Source organism: Procambarus clarkii, chromosome 15 (assembly GCF_040958095.1).
Source record: "Procambarus clarkii isolate CNS0578487 chromosome 15, FALCON_Pclarkii_2.0, whole genome shotgun sequence".
Classification (NCBI taxonomy): domain Eukaryota; kingdom Metazoa; phylum Arthropoda; class Malacostraca; order Decapoda; family Cambaridae; genus Procambarus; species Procambarus clarkii.
The window spans coordinates 8485080-8501927 of NC_091164.1; the positions used below are offsets into that span (position 1 = coordinate 8485080).

Here is a 16848-nt window from a genome sequence, read left to right on the forward strand (position 1 = left end):
TTTATTTTAGTTCATTTATTATGCACCCCATATTTTTTTGTGAATAATTCACTGTGTCGTGGGACAGGAAGCCAGAGTGTATTCATAGACGTTCGGCTTTTTTTTTAATCGAGGTTTCTCCCCCCCCCCCGAACCAATGAACCTGACTGTAATACAGGGACCACTTAGGTATTGACCCTCGTACTCCATCCTGTGAGTGGTATTGACCCACATATACCATCCTGTGAGTGGTATTGGAACCCATACTACATCCTGTGAGTGGTACTGACCCCACATACCCATCCTGTGAGAGGTATTGTCCCACATACCGATCCTGTGAGTGGTAGTGGAACCCATACTGCATCCTGTGAGTGGTACTGATCCCACATACCGATCAGGTCAGTGGTAGTGGCCCCCATACCTGTCGTATCGAACCACATACTCACCTGGTGAATGCCAGTGGAAAATGTTTGCAGAAACACATAATGGGATCAGAAACTGAACCCCTAAATCTAGTCAGCTAAGCCAGTTACGCCCTTCATAACATTGTTACAAGGGCTTCCCCGATATATATAAATCTTCTTAACGACAAAAGATGTCCACAAAATGCTTATTGAGCACTTCTTGGACCTGGAGGGTTTATACCTCACCTAGTGAGACAACTTGGAGGGAAGAGGTAGGGGGAGGGATGGGGAGGAGTCCGGTCAAGGCGAAAAGGCACTCCAGAAACCACAAAAATCAGACATTGAGCACCTTAAAGGAGATTCGAACTCGGGATCATCGCATTGCCTGTACGACAATGACATAGGAAGCGAAGAGGAGGAAAAGAACCAATGGGGAGAATGGAAACGAGATATAAGAGAGATAAGCCACATCAATCGGAAAGGAAGTAAGAATTGAAGCGAAAAATGTAAACAAGAAATACGAAGACACAAATTAAATCCGCTAAGAAGAAATCGAATCCTTCGAAGCTTCGGGCTCAGATCTGGTCCTCAGCACTTCCAGCTTCACTGAGATACCCACGGAACTTGTGTAAAGGAGGAAATGTATATGTTTATCTCTCAGAATGTTTGGTAATATGTTTATTGTTTGTGATGTGTGTGTATATGTATGTATTAAGGGGGCGATAGTTAGGGTTCATAAAAGTTGTTCTAGTGCAATGAAAATTTATTGACGTGTTACACGTGAAGAGGGCTGCAAGTGGTCCAAGTTTCAGCATCGCAGCCTAAATAGAGAGGGAGAAAAAAAAAAAAAACTTTTTTTAACCATTTTTTTACATGTTTTAAAGTTGATATAACAAATACAAATATCAACTGATATTATTTCTATGATACTCAGCTATCACAATACTATATAATAAAGGTTGTCTAGTGGCATTATTATCCCAAACCTATTTAGTGCAATAATACAAATTTTCAAAGTTCACCCAAAAAATTATGCAACAAAATGATGTTTATAAATATATATAAAATCAATAAATGATCTTAGGGGAAATATATAACTTGAGTTTTTAGAGGCACAGACTCTACATATAATGTGCAAGTTCCATGTAAATTGAATAATAAATAAAAAAGTTATTCAACCATATAGTTGCAAATTAGTTACCTGTAAAAAATGAAGGTCAAAGTTCAGCCACCTTTGGCTGAGGTTGATGAACTACCAATTTCAATCAAAATTACCACCCTTGTAGATTGGCATTCCTTCAGTAAGGTGTGTAAGTTCCATGAAGATTGCCTGATAAAAAAAAAAAAAAAAAAATTATTAAAAAAAAAAATTAAAAAAAAAAAATAAAAAAAATTAAAAAAAAGACAGCAGCTTTATATTTACAATTATTTATGATATAGTATCAAGATATAAAACATAATACATACTAACCTAATATAATTGGTCTGAAATATGCAACATCTTGCAACATCAAGAGGGAGAACGTCTTGAGTTGCAGGTCTAAGATCTTGAGTGGCAGGTGCCGCAGGTGGTGTGGCAGGTGCCGCAGGTGGTGTGGCATGTGCAGCAGGAGGTGTGGCAGGTGCCACAGAGGTGTGGCAGGTGCCACAGGAGGTGTGGGTGCCTGGGTGTGAGGCGAGGTAGTGTGTTGTGGGGGCGGGAGGCTGCCCTCTCTCTTCACTCAAGGGAACTCTTGTTTTGCCTCAGTGTGGCTTTACGCTCCTTCTTTACTTGGCTAACGCGTAGAGCTCTTGCCTTTAGAGCTTTCTTCTTGTCCGATACTATATCCATTGTGCAGTATATGCAAGAAAATACGATCTGTGCGAGCGCGTCAGGCATGCGACCGCCGGCACAGACACTGAGAGGGTGACTAAGCCAGTAAATCGGATTATAGCCCCTCCCTCTCACAGAAGACAGTTGCCAGCGAGTGTGTTTATAATTTGTATATGCATAACAAGATATTCTCCACTCTATTGCGAAATACTAGACGCTTACAACGTATGACGCATCACCCTACGGCGCACCCGAGCCGCGAGGACCAGATTTCGGGCAATTGCGGCTGGAAAATTTGCTGTAATTACGTTATTTATTATCATAACATTAAACGGTTTGCACCACGGTGTTGCCAGAACGTTGTAGTATTTTTATAAATTTTTCGTGTTTGGCCGAATTTTTTCGGCCAAACAATGATAACGCCCTCTTAACACGATGTACTGAACGGGGTGAGAATAGCTTGAGCTACCTCATCCCTTTGTATGTATTTTACCTCAATAAACTTATTTCAATTTCAATTTCAACCCACGGAAGGCTTTGCTCAAGCAGACGACTGACAATTATGAAAGTGTGTGGGCCATGCTTCTCAGGTTGTGTTTTACAACTCCTTAAACCAGCATTAGCACTTTACTGTAAGAAAACGGTCTCTAGCTGGAGCTGGGCCACATGGATAATTATTACATGCATTAGGGGTTCTATGTTAGCGGTAACGTAACTATGTTTTTAGGTTTCTTTAATACAATACAAACTCATAAATACTGTACATGTTATATTTGTAAACATATTAACAACAAAATAACAATTAAAATATTAAATAGTTTTATAACAGAAATGATACAAAATTTATATGATATATTAAATTAGTTTATATTTATATAGATATCTGTAATTAAAGCATCCTGGATTGATTATTTTATATAAGTTAAATCAGCCACTCGTGCTTATGTTAGAAGTTTTAAAACTTTAGTTGTGAGCGGGGATAAAGACAGTGAAAGAGTAACTTTGTGTGGTGTAGTGTCTAGGAACGGCTAACTTTCCCTAGTGAAGTACACAGGAACATGAAGTATCCAGTAATTCGTCTCGGCCTCTCTAGGTAAGTGTTGATAGGGTTTCAGTTATCATTTGACAGCCGATCTTTTACTTTTCAATTTTCTGGTTTCAGTCTATGATTTTTTTTAGGGTGGAGGCGCTATGAGGATTTGAGGGAGTTATGAGGTGTTTGGGTTTATGGTGGTGTGTGGGGGCTATGGTGGTGTGTGAGGGGCTATGGTGGTGTGTGAGGGGCTATGGTGGTGTGTGGGGGGCTATGGTGGTGTGTGGGGGTCTATGGTGGTGTGTGAGGGGCTATGGTGGTGTGTGAGGGGCTATGGTGGTGTGTGGGGGGCTATGGTGGTGTGTGGGGGTCTATGGTGGTGTGTGGGGGGGCTATGGTGGTGTGTGGGGGTCTATGGTGGTGTGTGGGGGGTCTATGGTGGTGTGTGGGGGTCTATGGTGGTGTGTGGGGGGCTATGGTGGTGTGTGGGGGTCTATGGTGGTGTGTGGGGGGCTATGGTGGTGTGTGGGGGTCTATGGTGGTGTGTGAGGGGCTATGGTGGTGTGTGGGGGTCTATGGTGGTGTGTGAGGGGCTATGGTGGTGTGTGGGGGTCTATGGTGGTGTGTGAGGGGCTATGGTGGTGTGTGGGGGTCTATGGTGGTGTGTGAGGGGCTATGGTGGTGTGTGGGGGTCTATGGTGGTGTGTGGGGGGCTATAGTGGTGTGTGGGGGGCTATGGTGGTGTGTGAGGGGCTATGGTGGTGTGTGGGGGGCTATGGTGGTGTGTGAGGGGCTATGGTGGTGTGTGGGGGTCTATGGTGGTGTGTGAGGGGCTATGGTGGTGTGTGGGGGGCTATGGTGGTGTGTGGGGGGCTATAGTGGTGTGTGGGGGGCTATGGTGGTGTGTGAGGGGCTATGGTGGTGTGTGGGGGGCTATGGTGGTGTGTGGGGGGCTATGGTGGTGTGTGTGGGGGCTATAGTGGTGTGTGGGGGGCTATGGTGGTGTGTGAGGGGCTATGGTGGTGTGTGGGGGGCTATGGTGGTGTGTGGGGGGCTATAGTGGTGTGTGTGGGGGCTATAGTGGTGTGTGTGGGGGCTATAGTGGTGTGTGGGGGGCTATGGTGGTGTGTGGGGGGCTATGGTGGTGTGTGGGGGGCTATAGTGGTGTGTGTGGGGGCTATAGTGGTGTGTGTGGGGGCTATAGTGGTGTGTGGGGGGCTATAGTGGTGTGTGGGGGGCTATAGTGGTGTGTGGGGGTCTATAGTGGTGTGTGGGGGGCTATAGTGGTGTGTGGAGGGCTATAGTGGTGTGTGGAGGGCTATAGTGGTGTGTGGGGGGGGCTATAGTGGTGTGTGGGGGTCTATAGTGGTGTGTGGGGGGGCTATGATGATGTGTGGGGGGCTATGATGATGTGTGGGGGGCTATAATGATGTGTGGGGGGCTATGATGTTGTGTGGGGGTTATGATGATGTGTGAGGGGCTATGATGATGTGTGGGGGGCTATGATGATGTGTGGGGGGGCTATGATGATGTGTGGGGGGCTATGATGATGTGTGAGGGGCTATGATGATGTGTGGGGGGCTATAATGATGTGTGTGGGGGGTATGATGATGTGTGGGGGGCTATGATGATGTGTGGGGGAGCTATGATGATGTATGGGGGGCTATGGTGATGTGTGGGGGGCTATGAGGTGTATGTAGGGGGGAGGGTATTGAGGATATGTTGGGGGTCATGGAGATGTTGGGACGAGTCAACATATCCCCCTCTCTCCAGCACACCAGAAAGGCGAGTTTTCCATGTCCGTATAGACGAGACCCAACGGTAAAAGAGCTAGAAAGTGGACCTTACGACCTACTTACTCACTGTAATAGGGCAGTCTTTCTTCAGTAACGTCTACGGCACTTTTGAGGCACTTACAAGACTTCTCCGGCAACGCCGTAAAATGCACTTTATCATTCATCACACTTAGAACCATGTTTGTATATATTATATATATGTCTTTAATATACATATAAGCGTATGTTATATATTTAGCAATGCTTATTAAAGGTCGCTTTTGGTAGGTAAGGAGTTTAACTTCTAATCATCAGCACCCTCGGGGGCCTCGTAGCCTGGTGGATAGCGCGCAGGACTCGTAATTCTGTGGCGCGGGTTCGATTCCCGCACGAGGCAGAAACAAATGGGCAAAGTTTCTTTCACCCTGAATGCCCCTGTTACCTAGCAGTAAATAGGTACCTGGGAGTTAGTCAGCTGTCACGGGCTGCTTCCTGGGGGTGGAGGCCTGGTCGAGGACCGGGCCGCGGGGACACTAAAGCCCCGAAATCATCTCAAGATAACCTCAAGATAACCCTCTAATTAGAGTCAGTTGCCAACTTGTACTTCATACTTACCCATCAGGTAAGTAATTGAGTTCGTGCATGTATATTTTTGGTGTATGTGTACGTCGGGAATATGTATAAATAGCTAGGTAGGTGTATGTACTTGAATATGTATAATCAAATAGAGATTTTCTTTTTATTTGTCGATTTAAGGAGTGCAAACTATCGGCACTTTCTCTGGGTTCACCACTACGTATAAAATCTAACCTATCCTATCGTATGCTATCCTATCCAGAAGAGTACGAACCCAAACATCCCACCTAACCTCTCACGCTCATGAATTGAAAACGTAGATATTTATGAGTCGTTACTTCTAATAGTAGGTTATATATGTGACGTTGGTTAACGTACGAAACGTCACCAAATAATTGAGACTACTTAGTTCGCGAAGGCTGAAGATAACACAGATAAAGACTATATATTACAGACTCCTAGAACCAAGAAACAACACAATATAACTATCACTATGTTCAAGAAAAAAAATTCTCATTTGGAACAAATTACTCTTAGAAATTCGGTTGTCTTTGCTCCATGAATGCACAATGTAATCCTAGACAACAATATTGGAATGCTGTTGACTATTAAATTTGCCTAATTCAGCCTGCTAGCTCAGCCTAGCTACTGGGCCCTCTGGCTAGTTCAATTGCCATTGTTAGCAAGATTAACACTTCTCCCTCGGGGGAACCTGTCTTGGTCTCCTCCCAGTATTAGCCCGGGTGAGCCGGTTCTTCCGCTCTTATTTACTCTTCTGTGAAGTAATAAGGGAAGTTATTTCCCTTCGCTGAAATAATAGAATTGCTTATAAAGGGGAAAATAAAATGCAATTTAGTGTCGTTTTGTGAATCCAAGCTTGTAATGGGAAGCATAGTTACTAGAGATATTCTTTATTTTATTTATTGTTTAAAATTCATTAGAATAATACAATGATTAATAAAATAAAACGAGAACCAGTGTCGTTTGTTCATTATTTTTATTTTTGAAGAAGGAAAAAGAGCCCAGTATAAGTATATTATGACTAATTGTAACGCTGTAAAGCATATACATTACACAGAGGGAGTCAGCACGGTCTATGAACCACCACACATATTATAGTCAGCAGTTTGGCTTGAATCTTATCTGAAAGAATAAATCACCGTTCTCTATTACATTTAGAAAAGGACCATATAAACACAGGTATACTCTGCTTCTCGATACATATACAACAAAGTCCACTGTTTTGTCCAGGTATGTTTTTATGTATGTGTGTGTGTGTGTGTGTGAGGGGAAGTATGTGTGTTGTGTGTGTGTGTGGGGGGGGGGGATGTACGTACGTGCTGGTATTATCCAAAACCTTTCAATTTGCTCTTTGTGAATTCAATTTTTTCATACAAAAATTCTATGCATTACTTAAATCTATTACACATGTTTAATGTTCGTTGTTTGCATCTATCCTGGCCACTGTTCGTTCCTCGCCCCCATTACTTTCTCTCTCTTCCTCGCCTCCTCTTCCATGTCCACTCTCACCCCCCCCCCTCTCTTCTTCCCTTCCTGTCTTTGTCATCCCCCGCTCTCTCCCAGGTCCTCTGCCTCCCTCCCTGGGGCCTTGTTTGCGTTGCTCATCCTACTAATGCTCATGTGCACAATATGCATATTTTGAGGGAGAGCGAGAGGCAGGGTGGTGATGGAGGCAGGGAGAAGGAGGTGTGGAATGAGAGAGAGAAGGGAAGGGTGGGAGGGAGAGTAAGGAAGGAAGGAAGGGAGGGACGGGGTAGGGAGGGAAGGGAGGGAGGGTTAGGGAGGGAGAGCTAAAGGAAGGGAGGTAGGTACGAAGGGAGAGAGGGAGTGAGGGTGTGTGCGTGTGTGCGTGCGTATTTTCGAATGCGTGAGTGCGTGAGTGTGTGTGTGTGTGTGTGTGTGTGTGTGTGTGTGTGTGTGTGTGTGTGTGTGTGTGTGTGTGTGTGTGTGTGTGTGTGTGTGTGTGTGTGCACGCCCTGACCAGGCAACGCCCTCCTCCCAAATGATTATATTCCTGGTGGTGTCCTCAAGCTTAACCATCGAAAACTGTATTTTCTCTATCAATTATTCCTCATAACGCCTTTTATATGTAACCTATTCAACAGGTTAGGCCAATTGTTCTGGTTGAACTAGCAGTTACAGGTGTGTGTACATTACCTGGGTGAAGCATTTAAGGTGTAGCTCTCTGAAGGGAAGCAGCTCATCCTCTGCTTGATGAAGTTTAACGTGTAGTGTTTTCATGTCTAAAACTGGGTGTTTGGCGGCCGGGTTAACGAGCATTTGGCCTTTGTTTATGAGGACAGTCTGCATTAATGACCGGTTTGTTGTCGACGGACTTGTTGTACACGTCAGGTAGTCAAAGCATCTATGAACTTTAAAAGATGAACTTTGAACTATGGAACACGACAAAGTGCGTTCTGAGCCGGCGATCGAGTGAAATATTAACGCTGCAGGAGTGGTTGTGAATAATGTACCCCCCCCCCCCCCCCCGCACCCCCGTGCATCTTCGGCTTGGCCAGACAACCGGTTGACAACGCCCACAAATGCTCGTTAGTAAGGCGGCATAATCATCCCTGTTTATGTCTGAGAAACTCTATACACACGACTCGGAGCTGATGACGTTCGAACCTTCTTCGAGCAGTGCTTCGCTGACGGCCTCTGGTCGAATCGCAACGCTGTAAGTGCTTCTCTCATGTGCTACAAGGATTCATAATTTGCCAACAGGACTTAAACGCCTAGTCAAAGCTAAACTAAATGTGTGCAATTGAAAAATCACCATTCCCTCTTCCTCACCCCCTCCATCACCCTCCCTCTTGCTAACCCCCTCCCTCTTGCTAACCCCCTCCATCACCCTCCCTCTTGCTAACCCCCTCCATCACCCTCCCTCTTGCTAACCCCCTCCATCACCCTCCCTCTTGTTAACCCCCCTCCATCACCCTTCCCTCTTGCTAACCCCCTCCATTACCCTCCCTCTTGCTAACCCCCTCCATCACCCTCCCTCTTGCTAACCCCCCTCCATCACCCTCCCTCTTGCTAACCCCCTCCATCACCCTCCCTCTTGCTAACCCCCTTCCATCACCCTCCCTCTTGCTAACCCCCTTCATCACCCTCCCTCTTGCTAACCCCCTCCATCACCCTCCCTCTTGCTAACCCCCTCCCTCTTGCTAACCCCCTTCATCACCCTCCCTCTTGCTAACCCCCCTCCATCACCCTCCCTCTTCCTAACCCCCCTCCATCACCCTCCCTCTTGCTAACCCCCTTCATCACCCTCCCTCTTGCTAACCCCCTCCATCACCCTCCCTCTTGCTAACCCCCTCCATCACCCTCCTTCTTGCTAACCCCCTTCACCACCCTCCCTCTTCCTCACCCCCTCCATCACCCTCCCTCTTGCTAACCCCCTCCATCACCCTCCCTCTTCCTAACTCCCCCTCCACCACCCTCCCTCTTCCTATCCCCCCTCCACCACCCTCCCTCTTCCTACCCCCCTCCATCACCCTCCGTCTTCCTATCCCCCCTCCATCACCCTCCCTCTTTCTACCCCCCCTCCATCACCCTCCCTCTTGCTAACCCCCCTCCATCACCCTCCCTCTTGCTAACCCCCTCCATCACCCTCCCTCTTGCTAACCCCCCTCCATCACACTCCCTCTTGCTAACCCCCCTCCATCACCCTCCCTCTTCCTAACTCCCCCTCCACCACCCTCCCTCTTCCTACCCCCCCTCCATCACCCTCCCTCTTCCTAACTCCCCCTCCACCACCCTCCCTCTTCCTACCCCCCCTCCATCACCCTCCCTCTTGGTTCCCCCCTCCATCACCCTCCCTCTTCCTAACCCCCCCTCCACCACCCTCCCTCTTCCTACCCCCCCCCCTCCACCACCCTTCCTCTTCCTACCCCCCTTCCATCACCCTCCCTCTTCCTACTCCCCCTCCACCACCCTCACTCTTCCTACCCCCCCTCCATCACCCTCCCTCTTCCTACCCCCCTCCATCACCCTCCCTCTTCCTACCCCTCTCCACCACCCTCCCTCTTCCTAACCCCCCTCCATCACTCTCCCTCTTCCTACCCCCCCCTCCACCACCCTCCCTCTTCCTACCCCCCTCAATCACCCTCCCTCTTCCTACCCCCCCCCTCCACCACCCTCCCTCTTCCTACCCCCCCTCCATCACCCTCCCTCTTCCTACCCCCCCTCCACCACCCTCCCTCTTCCTAGCCCCCCCTTCCACCCTCCCCAACGATGTGTTCTCTCAGGCCACACTCTTGACGCCACTCGTCTATCCCACCCACAACAGCCCACTTGGTCCGTCCCACCCACAACAGCCCAGCTCCTCAGAAGGCGCAGCTCGCCACTGGTACACTGAGTGGCTGAGTTGGACACTTGAGTTCAAACGGAGGAGAATGGTGAGAATATCACTGAGATAACTGTCAAGAGAAATTGTGTGCGTGTGCGTGCGTGTGTGTGTGTGTGTGTGTGTGTGTGTGTGTGTGTGTGTGTGTGTGTGTGTGTGTGTGTGTGAGTGTGAGGGAGGAAAGAATGAGGGTGAGGGAAAGTTGGAGAGGAATCACTGTGGAGAGCTTGTTGACCTTATGAGTGGTAAAAAAAAAAAAGGTGAGATTATGTTTTTGGTCAATAAATGTGTGTGCGTGCGTAGGTGAGCTAGCGTGCGTGCGTGAGCCAGCGTGCGTGCGTGAGTGAGCGTGCACGCGACTGCTCATATCTTCACCGTGATCAACGAACCATGTAAACATTAGCCAAACAATTTAACTCAGCAAATTTATGGACTAGTACAATTTTTAATGCAATATAATAATTTTAAAATTTATTATAAGTTTACTTGAAGGGGAACCCGGCGGTGCCCGGGACAGTCTGTTTGTCTCTTCTCCCCCCCCTCTCACTGTCCCATTATAACCCCTCTTCTTTCCCCCCACCCTCTTCTCTCTCCTCTCTATCCCCCCCCCTACCTTCTTTCCACCTTCCCCTCCCCCCCCCCTGATCCCCAGCCCCCCTCTCGGTTCCTTTCCTATTCCTCTCACCCTTCCTTCCCTTCCCTGGTATGGGCTGGACGGTAGAGCGACGGTCTCGCTTTATGCAGATCGACGTTCAATCCCCCGACCGTCCAAGTGGTTGGGCACCATTCCTTTCCCCCCGTCCCATCCCCACATTCTTATCCTGACCCCTTCCAAGGGCTATATAGTCGTAATGGCTTGGCGCTTTCCCTGATAATTCCCTCCCTCTTCGTCTCTTCTCACCCTTTTCTCAGAAATTTATCAAGAAGCAATGAGACAACTGTTCGGGCTTTTCAAAAAATATATTATTTTAATCATTAAAAATTTCTTGGGAAATCGCACCAAATATCTCACTCTTGACTCCTTGAAACTGGCATTGGGGGTCTCTTTAATTACTAATATTTCATAAACCATTTAATATGGTCCGACTCCACGCAGCCTGTATCTGTCACGTCCCTCCTGATTATTTGTATTCGGTGTACCTGAGTGAAGATGATTCACTCAGGTACTTCATATGCAAATATTTGACAAAAGGACCACTTACCTAACCTTGGCCAATCTATACAAAGAACTCTAATATTAATTTATACATTCTAATATTATTTTTAAATATTTATAATATTAATTTATTCACTTTTATAAATATGATTATCTGTATGATTATTTGGTCATCTCTTTATTCATCTTGTTATCGACCAGTGTCGATCACTTTAATAACTGTGTGAGTTTGTTCTTTCTCTGAAGCGATGAGACAGCCCGTAGGTCATTCACGCTCGCGGGAAGGTCCTGTCTGGAGATGAAAAGCACCACAAGGTCTGAGAAAAAATCTTACTTCCTGAGCGACATGCAGATAATCCCAGGAGTGAGAAATCTTATATAGTGCCTGATTCGCAGGCCAGTGCAAGGCATCTGCAAGTGAAGTGTTGATATTCCCTTTTCCTCTCCTCCCTGTGGTGCTATCGCAGAGGCCAGCGAGCAGGTCACAGGGACCAGGAAAGGAAAATAAAAACACCTCCAGTTCTGCTTTGATTCCCTCCTTCTCCCGTTCCTTCCTTTGAAGCTGTCTTGTTGTGGTTCTCAGGTCTCTGTCGCGACAATAGGAGTCGGAAATATGGAGCCTTAGACGGCGAAAATATTTAGGGCAGGACGTGTTGAGCGCGTTCTGCAGATCCTGTCATGTACGCGTATATCACCTCAAGGCTTTCTGTGGGTGTTGAACTTCAGCTAATGGGTTCCTCCGCTCAACCTTCAATCGACTCGTGTGCAAGTATTCCGAAGCTTATGGATTCCGTATTACAATATACTTTTGTTGAATCCGTTTATGGCGTCTGATTTCACGTTTTTTTTTTATGGTTTAGCGTTTATAATGTAGTTTATAGATCTTCAGGCTCACACTTTTGTGGATCCAGGTTCGATGCTCCTAATGAAAGGAATTAATTCTCTGTTCTGAAGCCGAGATTCTTTGATATTTCAGTGGTTTATTTATGTTCTTGATTTCCCATCTTCGTCTTCGTACTTATTTACTGTCCATGTTGAAGGTTGAATCCGTGTGTATGATTCCAGTGAGTATATTGAATGTCATGATCATTTCTCCCCATTTTCATTTATCCAATGATGTGAAGTTTATTTAGTCCTCGAAGTATTGCCGCTTTGCAATAGGACCTATCCGGTGGCATGTCTCTGGACTATGCCAAGCTTTTTTTGTTACGATTTGTGGTCTCCTTCCCGGCGCTGCATAATCCAAAAGTAGTATGACATTGGTGGCATTCCGGGGTTCGGTTCATTCTTCTACAGATTTATGAAGATTATGTTTTAAGTGACCTGGCTTGTATACTGTTGATATTGTCCGGTTCATTAAGGTTTGGTGAGCTGGCTATTGCCTGGTTCTTCGTTTTTATCAGGCGCTACAGTGGTTTCTGCCTCCCGAAACTATCTTGTCTGGTCGTTTATACCCAGTACACTTCTATACTAGGTATATATATGCCCAGTACACTTCTATACTAGGTATATATATGCCCAGTACACTTCTATACTGGGTATATATATGCCCAGTACACTTCTATACTGGGTATATATATGCCCAGTACACTTCTATACTGGGTATATATATGCCCAGTACACTTCTATACTGGGTATATATATGCCCAGTACACTTCTATACTGGGTATATATATGCCCAGTACACTTCTATACTGGGTATATATATGCCCAGTACACTTCTATACTGGGTATATATATGCCCAGTACACTTCTATACTGGGTACATATATGCCCAGTACACTTCTATACTGGGTATATATATGCCCAGTACACTTCTATACTGGGTATATATATGCCCAGTACACTTCTATACTGGGTATATATATGCCCAGTACACTTCTATACTGGGTATATATATGCCCAGTACACTTCTATACTGGGTATATATATGCCCAGTACACTTCTATACTGGGTACATATATGCCCAGTACACTTCTATACTGGGTATATATATGCCCAGTACACTTCTGTACTGGGTATATATATTCCAAGTACACTTCTGTACTGGGTATATATACTATTAACATACCACATTTCATAATTTTTTCAAAAGAAAAGGGGCGTGACCAGGTATCTGTACCATTCTCGTCCTCAAAAATAATTCTCTGCCGCTCGTGGGGAAAAGATGGAGGGAGGGAGGGAGGGAGGGAGGGAGGGAGAGCAAAGGTCGGCAAGGAAAAGATGTGAAACTTCAGCTCAAATCAATAGGACGCTGTCACCCTGGCGGTGAAAAGGAGCAACAAGTGATATTTCTCGATTTATTGCTCGATATTTCGAAATGTCACCTCATACAAGAGTGTCATTGGTTTAGGTGTTAATTGTTATGCCGCTCACTCCATGATTATATATATATATATTATATATATATATATATATATATATATATATATATATATATATATATATATATATATATATATATATATATCGTACCTAATAGGCAGAACGGCTTACCCTAGTATATAAGACCCGATTTGCCGAACAGGCAGAGTGATTTTCGTTATTTTAATATATTTCTTTGCAAAGGGGTTTTTTGTATTAATATTATTATATTAAGAACATGAATTACTGAGTTACGTGAGGGTAGGTTATGTTAGGGTAGGTTAGGTTAGGGTAGGTTAGGTTAGGTTATGTTAATTTTGATCAAATTTCTATGCTAGTTTTAACTCAAATTAAATCAAATTAAAATCCTAATATAATGGAAAACTTTATCATTCCATAAGAACTTAGGAAAAAAAAATATAAGAATTCACGATAACTCGGGTTGTTAGGCAACTTGACCTATTAGGTACAACATGTATAATGTATATATTAAGCTTTGTGTTGCAAAGAAATTTCATCATAGTAGGAGAGGAAGATAGATTAAGAAATATGCGGGACACACTGGAGGCAAGAGTGTTGTTGCCACACGCAGGTCACAGTAAAGCTGATGAACTACACCTTGGTGGCTCTTTCTGCTACCACCACCACCAGCTGCTACCAGCCACTACCACCACCACCACCAGCTGCTACCAGCCACCACCACCACCACCAGCTGCTACCAGCCACCACCATCACCAGCTGCTACCAGCACCACCACCATCACCAGCTGCTACCAGCACCACCACCACCACCAGCTGCTACCAGCACCACCACCACCACCAGCTGCTACCAGCACCACCATCACTAGCTGCTACCAGCTACCACCAGCTGCTACCAGCTACCACCATCACCAGCTGCTACCAGCCACCACCACCATTAGCTGCTACCAGCACCACCACCACCACCAGCTGCTACCAGCCACCACCACCACCACCAGCTGCTACCAGCCACCACCACCATTAGCTGCTACCAGCACCACCACCACCATTAGCTGCTACCAGCTACCACCAGCTGCTACCAGCCACCACCACCACCACCAGCTGCTACCAGCCACCACCAACACCAGCTGCTACCAGCCACCACCAACACCAGCTGCTACAAGCAAACTCCACCATCTACCTGCCACAAACCACTATCTTCCTGCCGCTAACTACCAACTAACAAGCACCATCACCAAGTAATGTGTGGTCAGTAATGTATTTCAGACCTCTGTCATCTGTTTTGTGAATCATAATTATTGAAACGTGACTCCCAACTTCTGTAACAGAAGTTAAAGAAGTTACAGGTTCCTACACACGTGTATAGGAACCTAAAACCTCACCATGTAGAACAAATGTTGATATAATCCTTTCGGTCATATTTAATACCACTACAGCCAAAATAAAATAGCAGAAACTAGTTGAATTTTACCGAAATCAGCGGAAAAAGGTGTATATTATTATTATTAGAAAAAATAATTGTTTTAAAAAAAGATGCAGTCTGTGGGCAGTGCGAAAAAATCGTTATAGCTGTCAGAATGTTTGTGTGGCCTGGGTCACTGTTCCCACTTGAATTCTGGCGACTCCGACGCGCCTATGTCAGTCCCGTACCCCAGACCCGTTCTCTTGGAAAGTCCAAAGTGTTTGACTTCCAACTTTGGATAGATAGACGTTCTCATTTAAAGATTCAGAGTTGATATAATATTAATACACTCGGCTCCGTAAAGAGGTGTCAAGAAATAGTGTGAGATAGCATCCCACTATTAGACCCATTACTAAGAACTTTGACTATCAATATCACCATTAGCGCGACTCACGGCCGTCATGACCCTTTGAGACAGTATCCACGACCCATCTGTACCATCAAATGAACCAACTTTCACCATGACGACCATTTAACTCAACTTTATCCCTTATTCTGATGCAAAGTCTCCAGAAATGGCAACTGATTTGAGCACGAAGTCGTAATAAGAAATCTGTTCCGACATTCAGGAACGCATCGGAGGCTGTGGTGCGAAGACCCTCATACTACCTATGTGTACTTTATTTTGTAAGGATTGGTTTGGCAAATGGGAAATTCTGAGACGAAAAATTGGTATAGAGTAGCGTTTTTCAATTGGGGTTTTGCGGAACCCCGAAGTACATGGAGGTTGTACGTGAGAGAGTGATGAATAGGATGATGTTAATCCTATGTATGTGTATTTTTGAATACTTGTTGTGTTTAATTTTTAACTAGTATCAGGAGCAAAGATTGAAATTGTCTCATTTCAGTTGGCGATGAAATCCTTGTGTGTTTATATAAAGTATGACCTGTCAGGAGTGCAAAGCTTGAGAAATGTTGATAGAGTAGAGGTTATAAACTGAAGAGAAGATTAACAAGAGAGAAATTCTTACAATGAAGGCAGGTTTCGGGTGGAGTACCCTAAGGGTTGTTGGCCCCACTTGCGTTTAAGTGTACCTTTTATCACTAGGGATTTCGTAGGGGGTTGAAAGCTGACCTTTTTATTAGCTGAAAAGGGGGGTCAACCCCGACCCGGCCATGTTGGTCATCTACCCTTCCCAAATCACCCAGCATGGTCGGGTGAAGATAGTCCCAAGCATTCAGTTTCCATCCTTAGACAGACCGACGATCTGTTTTTTTTTATGGATACTGATTTAGTCACTGTGTTATCGTGATTCGATAAGCGGAAAATTTGAGGTGGTTTTGCTTGGCCAGACTTTGGCGTTATAATATTGTCACTCCATCTTGAATCACACACACACACACACACACACACACACACACACACACACACACACACACACACACACACACACACACACACACACACACAACCCTCACCCATACCACAGTCACAGACATCCCCTTCACAAACACACCCTCCCCCCCCCCTCCCTCAAACACACCCACACACAGGATAAAGCTATAACGACTATATAAACACCCCCACAAACAGAAACTACTAAAACACAGAGAATTAGAATGCTGTTGGTGTCTATAGCACCAGATCCAGAAAGGATGAAATGAACAAATTCTTTAACATCTCACTAAACCTCCTTTTTCTAGCGGGCACAATTGCCCGTGTTACATTGAAGTCAACGCAGTGAAGCATTTCGAAATAAAACTTGGTTTAATTAGATTGGGTTCACTTGTTTGGGTGCATAAAAAGGACATCATGTTTCGCTAATCCCTTGGGGGGGATGCGAGCTTCGATTGGAAATATTAAAGAGCAAACGATCAAAGGTTTATCACCGACACGCGCCACCAACACACCCGCCAACACAGCACCAACACACCCGCCAACACAGCACCAACACACCCACCAACACAGCACCAACACACCCACCAACACAGCACCAACACA

At 45.5% G+C, this 16848-nt stretch overlaps 1 long non-coding RNA gene across 1 annotated transcript; it reads right to left on the minus strand.

Moving 5' to 3' along the window:
• Window positions 1-1073: 1073 nt before the first annotated feature.
• Window positions 1074-2578, minus strand: LOC138365101 (uncharacterized). The gene is made up of 3 exons (XR_011228642.1): window positions 1855-2578; window positions 1585-1713; window positions 1074-1204 (listed from the first exon to the last, which is right to left on the minus strand). It is a non-coding gene; the product is annotated as an uncharacterized lncRNA (long non-coding RNA).
• Between the last annotated feature and the right edge of the window lie 14270 nt (window positions 2579-16848).